General features: G+C 37.8%; 1 protein-coding gene across 1 annotated transcript in view; it reads left to right on the forward strand.

Annotated features, from left to right (window-relative positions):
- NRG3 (neuregulin 3) overlaps positions 1-17,821 on the forward strand; it is a 1,038,857-nt gene that overhangs the window by 1,004,360 nt on the left and 16,676 nt on the right. The window lies entirely within an intron of this gene.

A 17,821-nucleotide genomic window follows, 5' to 3' on the forward strand; every position in this document is an offset into this window, starting at 1 on the left:
ATTATAATTTGTAATGTAATTATTCTCGGTTAGCAATAAGAGCTTCAGTTCTTTGTTCAATCAACACCAAGGATACAATGTTAACCACCATATGGGAATTTATGTCTCCTAAGAAACACAGACAATAGGACCAGAAGTGTGGGGCAGAGAGGATTGAAGTTTCTGCAGGGGCTGGAGATGGGGAAACCATGGGTGGGGCTGGGGGTGGTGTGGGTGCAGAGAGCAGACCTGGGGCTGCCTCATAACAAAGTCAAGCTTGACCTGGGTTTTGAAGAGTACGAAAGGGTCATCAGTTAGTCCAAGGGCTAAGAAGAGCCTGGAACAAACAAGGGATAAAGCCGTGGAATCCTGAGGACCATTGCTATGTTCAGGAACCTCCAAGGAAATGGGCGCGAGAGGAATCGAAGGTGAGAGATGAGGTCCCAGAATCCACACTTCCTAATTTCCAGGCTTTAAAATTACACTGAAACTTGAAGTTAAATGCACACTGATTCATACATTCTTTGTAAAGTAGTTTTAATCATCTCTGAGAAAGACTGCAAAGCACTAAATTAAAGACAAGAGAATACCGTTTAATACATGATGAACTATAACTCTGAGGGTAGCAATTCCTTGCCCCCCCCACCACCACCCATGAGATTGCACTTCTAGATTTAGCAGCACAAGTCTAAGGAACAAAGGTCTTGTCCAAACCCAGCATTTCAGTATAATAGGCAATCACCCAGGACATATTTGAGCCCCTACAAATGCGTAAATCGCTGGGAATTTATACATCATTTGTGATTCTAAGAAACTATTACCCCCCAAAATCACCATTATACTGTGCATAACAGATGTGATTAGATGGTTTAATGCAGAATTCATAAATCAGAATCGCTTCCCAACAAAGTTGCATTAAACTTTTATTTTATGGCAATAGGCTGGGATTGTTCTTTTCAGAAACAGACAGAATGCCCTTGCTAATGATTTCTAATGAGTATAATCCGACCATCCTAGCACAACCATGGAGATCAAAGCCTTCTATTTCCTTAGTAAGGGGTCCCTGTGCTTTTTTCAGGGTTGCAGGGAAAGCACACGCACAATTTTGTATCTCACTTTTTCACCTGAATGTGACCCATAGCATTTTCTGTCCTGCTTTACCATCTCCATACAGCCATCTTGATTATACAATGATTACACAATGGTCCCTAAAGTGAACACTCCCCAGTTTTTGCATCCATTCCCCTCTTAGTGGATATTTAGGCCTCTTCTCATTGTTTATTCTTATAAGCCATGCCAATATCAACTCTTCACTCAAGGGCTCCCCACCCACTCATTTGATTGAGTTATTAGGACTGGAATTGCTAGGAAGAAATCACTAGCTGTGAGGATTCCCACAGATCTTGGACACTTAAGATTTTGTTTCCCTTCTCTTTCCCACTCCTGTCCCTGCCCCTCCCCAGCTTTATGCACATTGGCAAAGAGGTTGATACCTCATGGGGCCCAAGATAGAGTGTGAAGGGAGTGTCTTTTTATATCATTGCCATTTTGGATAAGGAGAGCACATAAAGGCTAGCGTGTCATTGACATGTGATATGTTCAGCTGGGATAATACATTCAAAAATCTCTTCAGTCTAACAGCTAAGAAAACTTGGGTGTCAAGGTGGAGAGTAGGTATGAGAGTAAGGCATTTAAAGGAACTTGAAGGAGGAGAGCAGGTGCATTGAAGAGAAACCTGCTTGCCCACCATAGTTTTCTATGTGTTACCAGCTTGGGCTCAAGGGAGTGCCTGAGTTCCTTTTATAGTCCTAGAACGGGATGAACATACTCTGATTTGACAAGTTGAATTCCCAAAGACATAGATCAATCTCAGTGCTAGAACACGATGGGGGTTACCACCAGTTTTGTTATAACTTTGTCAGCATTTCTTTTGATAACTTAATAAAGGGAAATGGTACATTTTGAAATTGCATTTCTTTGTTTGATAGTGATGTTTAATCTCTGTCCACATATTTCTAGTCAAATTTCCTCTTTGGTGAGTTAATAACTATTTACTTATAATTTTATTATGAGAATAAAATGAAAATGTGACTGTAATTCCCATGCTGTATGCTTTGGGGGAAAATGGTGATAGAGAATAAATATCAGTCATCCATTAAAAATGACCTGAATATTTTAAGAACATTGGCTTTCCCCCAGTGCTATCCTTAACATGTATCAGTGAAAATTAAATAAGACATCTATGAAGTTTGAAGTACAGTGGCACAAGTAAGCTTAGAGAAAACTGGAATCTGAAATTCTGGGATAGATATTAAAATGCAAATATATTGAAGAAAATTTGGGAAAACATTTTTCCTTCACATGTCTATTGTTTTTTCTTCTAGAAGGAGCTATTAGGAAATACCAATATCAATAATATTAACAAAAGTGATAAATGAAATAATAATAGTAATAGCAAATAGCATGTACTGGGCACATGCTAAAAGCTAAATTATGTAACTGCATTCTATCATTTAATCCTAATAACAACTATTTAATTTATACTCACAATGTGCAGAAGACTCTGAACTTGAGAGTTACCTTGGAGAACAAGTAAATAATGTAGATGCAAACATGCATCCCTATAACTAAGTGGTTCTCAACTGGGGGTGATTGCCCCCCCCGCCAGGGGATATTTGGCAATGTCTGGAGATGCTGTTTAAACTTGGAGGAGGGGAGCTAGTTGGCATCTAGTGTGTAGAGGCCAGGGAGGCTGGTAAACATCCTACAGTCAAAAGTCAAATCGAAGTCACATTTGCAGACTATAGCATTTTATTCAGGACACCAAACTTGCTGCAGCACTAGAAGCCAGATCACTCACAAGAATGGAAGAAGCTTTGGGGTTTTAAGAATGACAAAAGATTTTTATAGACATAATAAAGGAAGTTTACTTGATTCATTGATTGCCTGAGGGTTTGTCTGGCCTATTGGGGCTGGTGAGGGCAGATGGGCTTTATTTCGTATTGGGTCAATGTAATAAACTTGGGTTTTGACTGGCTATCTGGGTCAGCTGCCTTGGTGGGGATTTCAAATTTCAAAACATAAAGAGGAAACTCAAGAGAGAGTTCAAAGAGGAAGTAGGGCATGGATTTTTTTTTTTTTTTTTTTTTTTTTGATTCTTTGGGTTCCCCATGGCTTTCTCTATATAATTTTTTCACTGCAATGCACAAGACTGCCCCCCACAAGAAATAATTGTCCTCCCCAAAAATGTCAAGAATGCTGAGAAAGTGCAGAGGCCATGTTCAAATTGCAAAATATGACCTTTAGAAAGGCTGCAGGCCCGGGAAAGGAGTTCCACCACCCAACTTCTCATGGAAAGCATTTATTTCCACTACATGGAGGATGACAGGTCATCCAGTTACCCCTTCATCCTTGGGAGGGAACATTTCCTACTTGTTTACCATTTCAGGCAAATCTGTCTTTGTTTTATCTTGAAGCCCAGGTTAACTGCTTGAAATTCTTAGCAAATTGCAACGTTTAACAAATGAATCATCTGCGTCTGGCATTCCCTAAAGTTCATTAAACATTCATGGAGAAGGGTTTCACTTTACAGTCGTTTAACAAGATGTGAAACACCTAGTCTAGTGAAGTAACATGATCTCCTGGAAACACTCCAGTCAGAGGCTGCGGAACTATGTGCATTATCCCTGGAACTGTCCTGTTAGAATAGGGCCCATACCATACTATACAAATGATGAAATATTTGACTCAAAGATGTGAACTGACCTCATTCGCTCCGTCCTGAGTGAGAAAGAGCTGGGGCTAGAATTTGAATCTTCAGACCAGCCAAGGGTCCTTTCAAGATGATTGTCGAGGGAGTGAACCTTCTCACCCTGGTTCACAGATCAGAAAGAGAGATCTTCATACAAGAAGTGAGCCTTCTCTTTTAAAATCAAGAGAAAATATATCTAATTGAAAAGCAAGGGAAGATAAGGATGTACTCCTTCCCACCTGTTTTTTTTTTTTTTTTGCATTTAATGTTTTTTATTCAATTTTATTGCAATGTATTCACATACCATACAGTCATCCAAAGTGTACAATCGATTGTTCACAGTACCATCATATAGTTGTGCATTCATCACCCCAATCTATTTTTTGAACATTTTCCTTGTACCAGAAAAAGTAAAAATAAGAATAAAAAATGGAAGTAAAGAATACCCAAAACACCCCCACACACACCGTATTTTTCATTTAGTTTTTTGTCCCCATTTTTCTACTCATCCATCCATACACTGGATAAAGGGAGTGTGATCCACAAGGCTTTCACAATCACACTGTCCCCTCTTGTAAGCTACATTGCTATACAATCATCTTCAAGAGTCAAGGCTATTGGGTTGCAGTTTGATAGTTTCAGGTATTTCTTCTAGCTATTCCAGTGCATTAAAACCTAAAAAATGTTATCTATATGATGCGTAAGAATGTCCACCAGAGTGACCTCTCAACTCCATTTGGAATCTCTCAGCCACTGAAACTTTATTTCATTTCATTTCGCATATCCCTTTTGGTCAAGAAGATGTTCTCAATCCCGTGATGTCGGGTCCAGATTCATCCCCAGGAGTCGTATCCCACATTGCCAGGGAGATTTACACTCCTGGGAGTAAGATCCCACATAGGGAGGAGGGCAGTGTTGGCTTAGCTAGAGAGAGGGCCACATCTGAGCAACAAATTGGTACTCAGAGGGAGACTCTTAGGCACAATTATAAGCAGGTTTAGCCTCTCCTTTGCCGTGATGAGCGTCATAAAGGCAAACCCTGTGATAGAGGACCCGGCACATCAAACCACCAGTCCTCAATATTTGTGAGAACATCAGCAACAATCCTGGTGAGGAAGCCCAACACTTCTGCATTTCCCCCCAGCTCCTCAGGGATGCCTTGCATATATATTTTTATTCTCTGTCCAGATTACCTTGGTATGTGTCACTATTTCACACTAACCTATGCAAACCTACCAGGTCTCACTTCCTGTTAAAAGTTCCATGTATTTATGGTATTTGAATGAACTGTGCGAATTAAATTGTTTAGGAAATATAGATCTTGCACTAACTAAACATCTCTTCCATTGGTCTCACATGGAATTTGAAGTTTTAAAATGCAGTCAGTATTGTCCTTTACCCTTTGGGCCAATTTGCCCTGGTCCTAACCACATCTGCTTCATTCATATCTCTAGTTGAAGTCTGGTTTCTTTTTCAGCTTTTTTAACAGTTGCTATATGTGCTAATAATGACATTCGTATCTGCCAAGTTCTAGCTCTGAGTTTCAGGTGTCACTCCCACCTGTGTTTGAATAACCATCTCAGGGAAGATAAATGTGTGGGGGTAACTTTCCATGAGAAGGAATTAGAGGATGTTATTTGCATTGCACATAAACAGAGATTGAGAAGGATTTAATGTCTCACCAGCCTTAGTCATTGGTAGAGAGTCATTCATTTTCTTACTGGTGCCTATCAAATATTTCTTTCTGCTGGGCATTGTATGCAGAGCTTAATACAAACACAAGACATGGTTCCTGAACTGAGAAATCTCAGAGGCTAGTGGTAGAGACAATAAGTAAGCATATACTTTACACACACACACACACACCGGCTGTGCTTTTGCCAAAGTGCCATTATCAATTCAACCTGGATTTGTGTATGCATCAATTTATTCAAATATTTATCAAATACCTAGAAAGTACCAGGCACTGCATTGGACTAAGGATATAATGATAACCCAAAATGCCATGGTCCCTGCTTTCAAGGAGCTCAGTGATTACTGTTGAAGATACTTGTTAATCACATAATCCCACAAAAAAAAATGTGTCATGGTCTAATCCTAGAGTGAACAAGTGCTATTCAAGCTTATTACAGGCAGGGTAGAGAGTAAACCTGTCAAGAATAGGAAAGAGCACCCCAAGGAGGTGCTCACAGGCTGAGTTTCTTTAGGGAGGGAGGCATCTGACTGGGGAGAGCAAATCCTGCTGTGCCTGGAGTCTGGAGAGGGTCTCAGGCCACATTATTTTGCTTCAATGGAAATGTGTTAAAATTTGACAGCAAATGTTACAGGAGTTCTTCTTGCTGCGGTGCATGGTGCGAAATTTTTCAAAATAGCAACCGTCAAGTTGTTTTTAATTAGTTGCATTAGAGATCCAGATGACATCACTTTTTAAAACATGCTTTAACCACTCAGTTTCTCCATCCCCTGGGTATGTAAGTCAGACCTGCACCATAAAGAACTGTTTGGACACAGACATAGATGGGTTGGGAACAGCACTGGGAGACAGATATTTAAGCCTGTTTAAAAAACCCCATCCGCCTGCTTTCATTGCCTGGGGTTCCAGACCTGGCGGCTATCAGTTCTGTCAGCCTTGGTCTCCACTTCCATTTAACCTCCTGACTCCTGTTGAGTGCATGTAGCAGACATGGAAGCAACAACATGGTTACTGTACTTCCAACAAGCACCTTGTTTAATGGGTCTATTGATCTCGGGGCACCAAATACAATGTGTCAGGAGCAAGGCAGGTGATAGCGCAGAGCAGCCCAGAACACTCCCACAGGGGGTTTTCCAAGGAGGTCAGTTGGGCTGTTTCCCCTTGAGCTGACAGTGTTGACCAATGTAAGTGTCTAAAAGGAAATCGCTTTGCTTCATGCCAGATAACCAGTGAATGAGCTGTGACATCCCCTTAATCACTGCTCCAGTGGCATTTTGTACATTATACCAAATGAGAGCTTAACAAAACATGTACACAAAAACCTCGGGATGTATGTTTGTGCAAGCATGGAACATCAACTTCCTGAGTTTTTAGCACTGTAGAGGACAGCGATACGGATGGCCAGACAGTGAGCTCTCCTGAGCATTTCGCTTCACTGGAGACATACTCTGATGGAACTGTGCAAACTTGAGGAGTTCTTTGGAGGGAACTGAAATAAGTATTTTCAACATAGGCTATCTGAATGGAATATCTAAATGTTATGATCCTGGTCATTTGAGTTAAATTATAAGGATTGGTGTTGGTGAACTGTTGGGCTGAGTGGGGGCCTACAGCTGAGCTACTCAGGAAGATAGAGACTGAATTCTGCCTTTAGTCTCTAACTTCACTTTTTAAAATTTATTTATTTTTTGTGTGTATCTCTTACTTTTTAAAAAATGATTAAAAAATACTTTATTTTTAAAAACAATTTTAGATTTACATAAAGATTGAGAAGATACTACAGAGAATTACCAAATAACCCATACCCAGCTTCCCCTGTTATTAACATCTGATATTAGTATGGTAATTTTCCTCAAGTAATGAACCAATATACAAGCATTGTTATTAACTAAATTTCACTGCATATTCAGATTTCCCTTCTTTTTAAACTAATGTCCTTTTTTTTTGCTCTATGATCCCATCCAAAATATCACAATACATTTAATTTTCATGTCTCCATAGGCCCCTCATAGTTGTGACAGTTTATCAAATATTGCTTGTTTTTGATGACCTTGATGGCTTTGAGAAGCACTGGCCAAGTATTTCATAGGATGGCCCTCTGTTGGAATTGTCTGATGTTTTTCTCATGAGTAGACTGAGGTTATGGGTTTTGGCAAGGAATACCCCAGAGATCAAATGTCTTATCTTTTCATTCTCTTAAAAAAACATCTTTTGCATAGTAGATGTTTTTATTTAATAGAGTACAGCTTCTCAGTTTTTCCTCTCATAGATCATTCTTTGGAGATTATATCTAAAACATATCATCAAACCCATGGACAGTCAGATTTTCTCATATTTTCTTTTAGTATTTTAGAGTTTTGTGTTTTACATTAGATCCATCATCCATTTTGAGTTAATTTTTGTCAAAGGTGTAAGGTCTGTGTATAGGTTCAATATTTTGCATATGAAAATCCAAATTTTCCAGCACCATTTGCTGAATAGACTATTCTTTTTCCACCGAATTGCCTTTTCTTTTCTTTTCTTTTCTTTTTTTTTTCAGATTTTATTTAAGTGACTCACACAACTGTGGGGGTGCACAAGCCCAAATTCCATAAGGCAGGAGGCATGATTCCAAATTCTGAAGGGTAGGCAGTGAACTGACAACTCTGATGAAGGTGTTCAATGAACTTCCCAGGAGCCAAAGAAGACGTGAATGCTCTCCCTCTTCTCCCTTAAAAGTCTTTAACGGATTGGATTAAATCCAGCTGACTGAATCCTCTTATTGCAGAAGACACACCCTTCATTGAAGTACTCAGTCACAGATGTAATCAACTGGCTGATTTCATAAATCAGCCTTCTGGTTTATTAACCAGCCACAAATGTCCTTGCGGTAACAGCCAGTGCTCACTTGACCATACACCTGGGCACCATCACACCATCACCTGGCCAAGCTGACACATAAACCCAATCATCACAACCCCCATGTACATGATTACTGCCTCATGGTGGAAGTGATCACCAATGGCTTAGCAGTCTAGTTAGATTCATAGACAGAATGCAATGGAGAATCAAATATTCCCTATTGTAGCAAAGGAAACTGTAAACAACTGGTGGTGTGGAAAGACACCATATATGTTGCTCATGTTTATGAATATGGCAAAGGTCTTATTAGGATGGATTTCTTTGGAGTGACATAGGCAATGAGGGATACACTACACTGCTTTTCACAACCTATGAGGCTGGAGATCCTGGTGGGTGAGGCTGATAATGATCACATCCTGGTACATGAGGATAATGGACTTAATCTCTGTGACAGCCATAAAATTGCTGAATATCCCAGGACAGTGTCACTGTAGGTGGAAACACCATCAAACAGGACATGCAAATTGTGATGAAATGAAATTTTGGACCCAAGAACATAGATTAACTCTCCTAATAAATTTCTAACATATAAAAATTGGGTTTTATTTTTACTTCAGACTCTGCAGCATTCCTAAAATTAAAAATGGTCTGTAGTTTTCTTTTGCAAATTTAACAGTAGTTTCTATATAACAAAACATGTCAACTGCAAGCAAAAAGTTTCATTTTTCCCAAGTTTTCTGCATTTTCTTTCCATTCTCACTTATTATACTACATAATCCCACCACTATGTCTATAAATAATGGAAGTTATGAGAAAAGACAACCTTTTCTTGCTCTGTATTTAGGGAAAGCAGTCAGTTTTTCAATATTCCATAAAACATAAGGCGTAGTGATGAGAACAGAAATATTTCTAGTGTCCCCATTTTAGTAAGAAAGAATTCAGCAATCTTTAAAATTATGAAGCTAGCTGAAAAGTTTTCATATATGCATGCTCTAGATCATAATTTTTCAAAAATTAGTGTCAAGGACTGGATTTCCACATTGGGATCATCATAATGGCATTGACTATGGGCCCTGTACATTTTTGGATCTACTACCTCTCTGATTATTAAGATGATTATTTCAGCACATTCTGAGTGGTACTCCTAATGGGCCATTAGTGAGGGGAAAATGGGAATTATCTGTACCTCTGCTTGACTCAGTCAAGTACTGCATGTAGGACCCTCTTACCCACTGATAAATACTGTTACTGAGATGAAGTTCTGTTCCCTCTAAGATCAAAAACAAAGCAAACATATATGTTCCTGCCCTTCAGATACTTAATCACAGACCTAGAAAATGCCCATTACTGATCCATTAGAGGCAACCACAGAAGTATATTCATTTACCCTAGAGGATTCCAAAATCATAGGCTTCACATTCTGTCCCCATACCAATAGTGTTTCCACCACTGATCTTCATAACCCAGCCACCAAATATCGACTAGTTTGCCCAATCCCCTCAAACAAGATCCCTCACAGATACTCAATAAGTCATGACCACATCTTCCTAAATTTCTGAACAAATGCTTTCCCCTGAGTTCACATTAACTACAATCAACATCATGAAATTTCTGGATCTCTCTGAAGGGGTACCATCCTCCTAATAAATACTTTTCCCTTTTGCTTCATGTTTTCATGATTTTCCCATCTTATTTCATGTTTTCATGGTATTCCTAAATTGAGTATTTTTAGCACATTAAGCTTGTTTTTCACTGAATGATAGTAGTGCACAGTAACTACAGACCTAGTGTTCCATTCCCATGGAGAACACTTATTTTACTTCAGGGGTAAATTACAAATAAAGGGACTCCTTCATTGACTACATAGAATTCCTCAAATTAATTCCTCTGGCTTGCTTATCAGTTAGAGTGGTAGATGAGGATTCTCCACTTCCATTAGATTTATATTATGAGTTCTCTCATGTATCAGGCTAGCTATTAAGAGTTTTCTACATAGATGACATCCATAAAAATTCTCTCCTGTATGAATTTCCTTATATTAACTGAAATACTATGGATAACTAAAGGTAGTAACACATAGATTACAAACAGTATTTCTGAAGTATGTGAGTTCTCTGGTGTGTTTAAAGGTTAAAGCTATGTCAGAAACCTCTTCAATATTCAAAGTATGTGTAGTATGAGTCCTCTCATATAATCTAAGGTCAAAATATGGACTGAAAGCTTTCCCACAGTGATGACACTGATAGGGTTTCTCTCAAGTTTGGATAATTTCATGTTGTCTAAGTATATAAAAATTAAGGCTTTCCTATATAGAATACATTCTTATGGCTTCTTTCCCCTGTGTGTTCTCTTATGTTGTCTAAGATATGAAGAATCATTGAAGGCTTCCCCACAGGTATGGCTTACAAATGATTTTTCTGTAGTGTGTGTTCTCTCATGCTTTCTAGGATAAGAATATAGAGTGAAAGTTTTCCCACATGTTTGACATTCATATGATTTCTCTTGACTGTGGGTTCTCTCATGTTCTCTTCAGTTAGAAAAATAAGTAAAGGCTTTCCCACAGGTATGGCATGCATAGGGTTTCTCTCCAGTGTGTGTTCTCTCTTGCTTTCTAAGATAAGAATATTCACTAAAGGTTTTCCCACAGGTTTGGTATTCATAGGGTTTCTCTCCACTGTGAGTTTTCTCATGTTTTCTTAGGACAGAACAATAAGTGCAGGCTTTCCCACAGGTATGGCATTCATATGGTTTCTCTCCAGTGTGAGTTCTCTCATGTTATATGAATTTAGAACAATAGATGAAGACTTTCTGACATGTATGGCAGTCGTAGAGTTTCTCAGCAGTGTGTATTCTCCAATGTACTCTAAGATGATAACATTGCGAATAGGTTTTACCACATAGAGATTTCTCTTCAGTGTGAGTTTTCCCCTGTTCTCTTAGACAAGAATAATGGCTGAAGGTTTTCCCACACAGATGACAAACATGAGGTGTCTCTCCAGTGTGAGTTCTTTCATGTCATCTGAGATCAAAATTTTGACTGAAGGCTTTTTCACATAGATGGCATTCATGAGGTTTCTCTCAGTGTGAGTTCTTTCATGTCATCTAAGTTCAAAATTTTGACCGAAGGCTTTTCCACACAGTTCGCATTTATGGGTTTTCTCAATAGTGTGAGCTCTATCTTGTTGTCTAAGACCAGAATATTGACTGAAGGCTTTCCCACATAGATGACATTCATAGGATTTCTCTCCAGTGTGCGTCTCCTTATGTTGTGTACTTGAAAAAGTCTAAAGAAAGTTTTCCCACATAGAAGTCATTCATATGGTTTATCTCCAGTTTGAGTTTTATTGTGCTGAAAAGATGACCAGTCACTGAGGACCTTGTCAACTGGTGTGCTTAAATTTGGTTTCTTTCTCATGGGTATCAATGCATGTGGAGTCACTGTGGATCTAAGTGTGGAATCTTCTTGCAAGTAATTACATTGAAAGAAATTGTTTTGAGTGTGGGATATCTGTAATAACATGATGTTAGACTTGTCTTCCCTGCAGGTAAGGTGCATGAATGTCTATTTCCTGCTTTTTACAGTCAGTTTTCCTGCCTGGACTCTGGGTTTGGAGAAATCCCATTCCTTCTGTCTAGACTTTGTTTCCTTGTGCCAACTGGGAAAGCCCATCTGATATGCAAAATGATATCCAGTTTGTAGGAAGATACCTACTGAGGTGAGATGATTGATATTCTCCAGCACCACTTCTCTGAACAGCTTTCTCTGGGATGTGTCTAGCAATGCCCACTCTTCATGGGTGACGTATACAACTACATCTTTGAAGGTCATTAACTCCTGTGGTTGCGTTGTCAATAGCTCAGCTGAAAAATGTCTTTCTCTGGATTTTCACTCAAAATGAGACAAGATGGGTGCTGCCAGGGCACTCCCGCCCCAACCCACAACCATGAAATAAAGGGTCGCATGGGCCCACCCCAGTCTGCATAGCGGTCGCTGTGCCTCTGGGGGACCATCTGTGCCACTGCTTGCACCAGCTACCCACTCCAGCCAGCAGATGGGAGGCAGCGGGAAGGGCGGACTCACATTGGAGCGCTGTGGTTGCCTTCGCCATCCTGGGCCCATGGCAGCTGCCTTGCACGCCCCAGGCTGCTGCTCCCTCTGTGCCTCTTCTTTTTTTATTTAAGATTAATTGACCATATTTGTGTGGGTCTATCTCTGACCTTTCTATTCTATTCCATTGATCTATGTGTCTATTCTTTCATCAGTGTGTGCTGTCTTGATTACTCTAGCTTTGTAGGAAGTCTTGCAATCCAGTAATTTGTGCTTATTCTTCAGGATTGTGTTGGTTGTTCTGGATCAGTTTCCTTTCCATATAAACTTTAGAAACAGTTTCTTGATATCTACAAAATGATTCCTGGGATTTTGATTGGGATTGCATTGTGACAATAGTTCACATTGGGAAGAAATGACTGTTGCATCCATTCACCCCAAAAGAAGAAATAGAGGAAAACCAGATGGAAATAGAAGAAATAGAGGAAACCCAATGGAAAACCCAATGCATCCTACAATGCGATTCTGAAGAAAGAGACACTAAACGTTAGAGTGATCAGTCGAAAGCATTTATTAGGGGAACTTACTTACAGGAACTGCAGCTACCTCACAAGATTATATGGAATAATAGTGAGACTGGCAAGAAGTTCACTTGAATCTGTCCATGCCTATGGCGGCTGCTCTTCAGATTATATATAGCTGAGGAAGAATATTGGCTAAGTGCCAGGGACTTGTGTGCAAGTAGAGGGAAAACATTTTAGCATGTATTCTTTTCTCAAAACAGGATGTGCTCAAGACTGGCTGTGCTCAAGGTTATAGCAGCCAAAACTCAGTGTCCTTCCTGGGTGTTATAGGAGGGAATGTCTGAGAAGGAGGGCAAGGCAAAGTCAATCATCAATGAGGTAGGAGATGCTATTTGTGTCACACAATGGCATCTTAGCAATATTCAGTCTTCAAATCCATGAACATGGAATATCCTTCCATTTATATAGGTCTTTTTTGATTTGTTTCATCAGAGTTGTGTAGTTTTCTGCATATAGATCTTGTTAGTACTTTGTTAGTATTTCATTTTGGGGGATGCAATTTTAAATGTATTATGTTTTTAATTTTAAATTCTAGTTTATCAATGCTGGTATTTAGGAAGGCAATTTAACTTTGTCTATTAACCTCTATGCTGCAACTTTGTTATACTCACTTAATTAGTTCCAGTAGTTTTTTTGTGTGTTTTTTGTTGTTGTTGTTTCTGTCAGTTCTGTCAGTTCTTTGGGAGTTTCTACAAAAATCTGCAAAGGCAGTTTCATTTCTTCTTTCCTAATCTGTATAAATTTTCTTTCTTTTTGATGTCTTATTGCACTGGCTAGAACTTCCACACTGTATCACATAAAGGCAGTAAGAGAGGACTTCCTTGACTTGTACCCAATTTTAGAGGGAAACTACTCAGTCTTTCATCATTTAGTATGATACCAGATCTAGGTGTTTTGTATATGCTCTGAATCAAGTTGAGGAAGTTTCCTTCTATCTAGTTTTATAAGAGATCTTTTTCTTCATCATGAATGGGTGTTGAATTATGTCAAGTGATTTTCCTGTATCAGTTAATAGAATCATGTGATTTTTCTTCGTTAATCTGTATATATGGTGGATTATATTAATTGATTTCAAATACTGAAACATCCTTGCATCTCTAGAATAAATTTCATTTGGTCATGGGGTATAATACTTTTTATACATTAATTGTACTCAGTTTGCTAATATATGGGGGAGGGGGGCTTGCATCTATGTTCATGAGAGATAGTTTTCTGCACTTTCCCTTTCTTGTTATGTTTTTATCTGCATCTGGTATTTGGGTAAAGCAGTCCCACAGGATGATTTAGGAACTGTTCCTCTGAAACTATTTTCTAGAAAAGATTGTTGGGAATTCATTGGTGTCATTTCTTTCTTAGATGTTTGGTGCAATTCATCAGTGAAACCATCTGGGCCTAGTTCTTTATTTTTTATACATGGTTATTAACTATTGATTTAATTTCTTTAACAGATACAGGGCTATTCAGATTATCTATTTTTTCCATGTTTTGTTACTTAATGTTTTTCAAGTAGTTCATTCATTTAATCTATGTTTTCAAATCTGTGGGCATAGAGTTGTTCATAGTAGTCCCTTATTATTCTTTTAAAGTCCATGGGATCAGGAGTGTTTACCCCTATTTCATACCTGATAATGGTAATTTCAGTCTTCTCTCTTTTTCTGAGTTAGCCAACTTGAGGTTTATCAAAGTTACTGCTGTATAAAAGAATCAGTTTTTGACTTCATTGATTTTCTCTTTTGTTTTCCTCCTTTCAATCTCACTGATTTCTGCTCTAATTTTTATTATTTTTATTATTTATTTTATTCTACTTACTTTAGGCTTAAATTACTCTTTTTTCTCTGGATTTCTAAGATGGATATTTAGATTATTGGTTTTAAATTTTTCTTCTTTTCTAATATAACCATATAATGCTATAAATTTCTGTCTAATCAGTGCTTTTGCTGCATCTCCAAAATTTTGATTAGTTTAATTTTCATTTTGTTCAAATTATTTTTAGCCTCTTTAGAAATTTTTTTCCTCAACCAATACACTATTTAGACTTATATTATTTAAATATTCAAATATTTTGGAATTTTCCAATTATTTTGATGTTGTTGATTTCTGCTTTAATTCCATTGAGGTGTGTGAACACACTTTGTATGATTCCTATACTTTTAATTTGCTAAGATGTGTTTTATTTCCCAGAATGTGCTCTATCTTGGTGCCATGTTTGCTTGAGAGGAATGTGTATTTTGCTTTTGTTGAGTCGAGGATTCTATAATACCAATTAAGACAGTTGATTGGAAGTGATTTTCAAATCAAACTTATATTTACTAAAATTCTGCTTGTTTATCAATTAATGTATGAGGGTTGTTGACATCTCCATCTATAGTAGCAGATTTGTCTATTTCTCACTGCAGTTTTATCAGTTTTTCCTCACCTATATTGATGATCTTTTGGTAGATACAAAGATGTTAAGGTTTATGTAATCTTTCTGAAGTTTGAATATGATATGCTTAGGCGTAGATTTTTTGGTATTTATCTTTGTTGGTGGTCTATGAAATTCTTGGTTCTGTGATCTGTTGTTGGCCATTAAATTTGGAAACTTCTCTACCATTATTATTTCAACATTTATTTTGCTCCTTTCTCTGGTTCTTCTCCTTCTGGTATTCCACTTAAATATATGATAATCACTTGAAATTGTCCCACCATTCTTGGATTTTTAATTTTTTTTTGTTTGATTTGGTTTTCATTCTTCTTCATTCTTTTTCTCTTTGTATTTCTTTTCACGCATTTCTATTGTTTTATTGTCAAGCTCATTTATTCTTTCCTTGGCCATATCCAGTTCTACTGATGATGCCATCAAAGCCTTTTTCATTTCAATTACACATTTTTGTTTATTTCTAACATTTCCTTTTTATGACTTTCTTAGAATTCCCATTGTTCTATTTGCAACATCAACTCTTTTTGCAGTTGTCTACTTTTTCCTTTAGAATCCTTAGTATATGAGTTGTATTTATTTAAAGTTGTCAAATCATTCCAAAATTGTGTGATATCTGAGTTCTGGTTCTAATGCTTACTTGTCTCTTAAAACTGTGTTATTGTTGTTGTTTGTCTTTAAGTGTGCCTTTTAAGTTTTTTTTGAAACTTTAAAGTAATAATACTTATACCAGTAATTACTTATTACTTTTATTACTTATACCAGTAATAAAATTGAAGTAAATTGGTTTTTAATGTGAGAGTTTATGTTAATCTGGATAGTAGCTGGCCTTTTAAAAATGTTTGCACTAGCTGTAAGTGCCAGGGGCTTCTAAATATTCTAGTATCCTTGTTTTGCCTCTACTCCTGTCTGTGACCTTAACGAGCAAGTGTTTCTTCACTTTTGTCACCCCCCTTTAGTTGACACAGGATAGCTAGAGGTGAGGTGGAGTTGGAGAAATATCCTGGTGGAGTTGGAGAAATATCCTTCTCTAGGTGAGATAATGCTCTGGCAAAGTCTTTTTCACTAAAAAGCAGGCTATTATTATGGAGCATTAATGCTCTGAGTGTATTTCAAAATACACCTGCTCCTACCAGTGACAGGACATAATTTATGTTTGGCTCTTCACCATGAGGAACTATTGAAAGTAAACCTGCAGCCCAAGACTGCAGCCCCCAGAAGATTCTCACTTGCACTCTTGCACACAGCTTGCAGCAACTCATCAGAATCACAATTAAGTGATCCTGTCAATTTATGGTCCCAGAGGCTTCTACAAGCTCCAGGTAAGCCAGTAGCAGCTATGATTCTCTATATTCACCTGTGTCTCCAGATTTGGGAGGATTTACCCTGCTACCTCAATTCTCTGATGAATACAAGAATTGTCACTGAGTTTCACTTTGTTCAGCTTTTTTTATCGTAAGGACAGGAGTGATGACTTCCGAGCTCTTGATATATCAGAGCCGATACCAGAAGCTATCCTTAAATTCATTTTGAATATCAGTTTGAAGGACTATCAAATTATTGGGATTTTTTAGTTTTTATTTATTTATTTATTTATTTATTTATTTATTTATTATTTATTTAGTGTTTCTTTATGTTCCCATGCATTTCTACCAACTCTGACTAGGAATACCAGCAATTAAAATCTGAATCTCAGATTAAATGCAGTTGCTGAAATGAAAATGATTCCTGCAAAGGCTGTGAGAGAAAGGAAAAAGGTCCAGATTGATGAATTTTGAAATCAAATTTTATTAATGGTGCAAAATAGTACGTTTGGAAGCAACTGTATAACAATGGCCCAAACATTTAAAAGAAATGCTTAGAACACCATATCTGTTATGAGCACTATGAAGAAGCAGCACAGGTAAGAGAACTGATTCTATTCAAGAATTTTATCCAGGAGTTTAGACATGGTCCCCATCTCTCAGGATCAAAGCATCATTTACCATAGAGTCTGTGATCCCATGGCCCAAAAGCTGAATTCAGCATTTGGTCAAAAATGCTTTGTTTAAAATAATGAATGGGTTGCTGACTTTTACGTATTAGGCAGTTTTTCTAGAAGATATGGATAGTCCAGAAACACTTGGCCAGAATCTGCCTTCTCCAGGATGCCACGGATGCCACCAGATCATTTCACCCGTAGCTGGTCTTTACAAGCATCTGAGTTTGTCTTTTAAACCCATTAATTAGAAAATGTAAAACAACCAAGAGGTCTTGTATAGAACCTGGAAGTCAGCTAGAAATTCAGGTTGTTGATTACGTTTCACTAAACACTTGGCTTTTTCCAAGGATGGTGTGTGATACGCGCCTTTACTTAATAAACAGGCATCCATGGAGGAATTTTCATGGTATATTGAAGCTTTGTTATTTGTGGTTGCTGAAAATAGCTACCTTTTGCAAAGTATCTCTGTATCTTCTTTTTGTTTGTAGTCAGTTTACACCATTTTGTTTGAGGTCTTAGGAGCATCTA

Source organism: Choloepus didactylus, chromosome 15, assembly GCF_015220235.1.
Source record: "Choloepus didactylus isolate mChoDid1 chromosome 15, mChoDid1.pri, whole genome shotgun sequence".
Taxonomy (NCBI): Eukaryota; Metazoa; Chordata; class Mammalia; order Pilosa; family Megalonychidae; genus Choloepus; species Choloepus didactylus.